Genomic DNA, 2,262 nt, shown 5'->3' with positions numbered 1-2,262 from the left:
CGAGGAGAAGCCACCAACAGCTGTGGAGCCCAAATCACAGTCCAGTTCGCAGAGACCGTGTCACGTCATCTCCTTCTGCTTCCGCGCAGGGCACTGGCTCTCACCGCTGCAGCCACATCCAGCTCTGCACGGGTCACCCACCAACCCACAACAGGGCCGGCCCTGCCTCTGCGTCCGCTGCCCCTGCCCAACCTCTCCCACACTGCGATTAGGGCCAGGTCACAGGCTCAAGTCCTCGCCTCCCTACGTTCTGGAGCAGTAACACGTGTGTGGAACTCACAGCAGCCTCTTCTGTGGGTAACATCCCTTTCTCTGCCCCAAGAACAGTGGCCCAGAAGATGCTTCTAACACCCCATTTCCCCAACCTACCCCAAAACGCAGGGTGGTGAGAGGAGACAGGCACTGGCCCGGAGCTGGGCAGCTGCTCAACGAGCACTGGACATCGGTGCCTTGTGCCAACGGGCCAGCGTGTGCCAGGACACTTCCTGCTCCAGGGAACCTACTGGCACCTCAAGAAGGAGCAACAACCCCTGCCAAGAGCTGAGCTGGTCCCGAGCCCCTCACAGAACAGGCTGCAGAAACAACAGCCTTCTCTGGAAAGCTCGTTTACCCCTGCCAGCTCTCCCTGTTCCTTCTCAATCTCCACCAACACCTCACCAGCACCGTTTGAGGACGTTCCTGCGATAAGCAATCCACCACTTCTCCACTGACAGCCCCACCTCTCCTGTGGCCACCTCCGCAAGCGAAGGCGAGACGCAGGACTCTCGAAGAGCACATATAATTTTTAAGGGATGCTTACACCAACTGGGCCGCAGAGCCTCCCACGGCCTGGCCGCGCACACCTGAAAGCTGAAGCCCTGTACTGCTGGACTAGAGACCACTCTGCCCAGTCTCACAAGCTTTCCATGGACCAGCCAACCTCCGAAGAATAAGACGAACGTCAAAGGAAACTGCCTGACGACTCCCACCCACGGGGCAATTGCTAACCCTGCGCCAGCACCCCCAGCTCCAGCTCTGCTTGTGCTGCCGGACCTCAGAACAGCCGGCTCAGCAGAGGGGATAAACATGACAGCACTTGCACGCACCCTTTGCCTCCACCCTCTGCCTGCAGACCGCTCCCGCAAGCCCCTGCAGCTGCTCCGGCCCCTGCAGCTGCCAGTGTCACTGCCCCGGGGGCCCCCCATGTTCCCCCGGAGCCGGGGGAGCAGGTACTGTAACAGCATTTGCTGCTCAGCACATGCTGCCCCGGGTCAGCTTCTACCAACCTACGTGTGCTCCATGAAGTCATCAGAGACTCAAGAGCAGCAGAGCAGAGCTTTGGGAGGAGAAAAGGTGCGAGTCGTCGCCCAAGACGAAGAGAAAAGCCATCCCGGGAAGAGGGGGGGATGCTGGGAAGCGGCCCCACCGCAGGAATCCCAGCTACGCCTGGAGAGAGACCAAAAGTACAGCAGCTCCCCGGGACCTGACAGCACAGCTGTCGCACCGACAGCCGTCACTCAGCCCCACCAGGCATGGAGGGACACTTCCTTCCCAGGGAAGCTTTCTGCCAGCACCTCCCAACCGTCGGGAAGCCCCGACTTCCCTCGTGGTCCCCAAATCCAATGCGCCTTTCACTGTCGTGCACCTCATGGCTCCCCCACGCCGGGTGACAACGCCTGGTCACATATTCCTGCAGCGCGTCCCTGCGCCTCGAGGCGGAGACGCAGCAAACACGGGCAGAACATTCGCCAACTGGACCGCAGCAGCAGCGCAACAGCCAGGACGGCACGAGGCCGGAGCAGCAACACTCCCCGGCCCCAGCGTGACCCTTCCGACACGGAGCCATGCATCATCTTCCCAAACCCGACCAATTCCAGAGCACCAAGGAACGAACGTTTGTAGGCGTCCCCGACTGTCCCAGTCGCTGCACGGCCACACCCCGACCTGGCTACGGCCGTTTTCCCCCCGCTCCAACACTCAAATCCGTAACGGGAACGTACAAACAAGGTAGAGTCTGGCTGACGTAACGCTCTCCCCAGTAGTTTGGGACACAAGAAGCTACGAAGCAGATGACTTTAGTCACGTTTCCTGTAGAGGTAACTAATGTGTTTTTGGGTGGGCAACTACAGAACAAATACAGATTCCTTTTGGCCGCAGCACAACGATACGAAGGCAGAGGAGGAAGGCGCTCCGGCCACGGAGCAGATGCCCCAAACGCCCCCGGGATAAAGCGGACAAGGCTCGAGCCGGCATCAGGCAGCAACCACGGCCAACCGGTCCCCG

At 60.4% G+C, this 2,262-nt stretch overlaps 1 protein-coding gene across 1 annotated transcript in view; it reads right to left on the bottom strand.

The window, feature by feature from the left end:
• NACA (nascent polypeptide-associated complex alpha subunit) overlaps positions 1-2,262 on the bottom strand; it is a 30,723-nt gene that overhangs the window by 7,932 nt on the left and 20,529 nt on the right. The window lies entirely within an intron of this gene.

Source organism: Pygoscelis adeliae, unplaced genomic scaffold (genome assembly GCF_000699105.1).
Source record: "Pygoscelis adeliae isolate BGI_AS28 unplaced genomic scaffold, ASM69910v1 Scaffold591, whole genome shotgun sequence".
Classification (NCBI taxonomy): domain Eukaryota; kingdom Metazoa; phylum Chordata; class Aves; order Sphenisciformes; family Spheniscidae; genus Pygoscelis; species Pygoscelis adeliae.
Note: the sequence above shows the minus strand (reverse complement) of the source record. Positions and strands in the feature narration are given on the sequence as shown.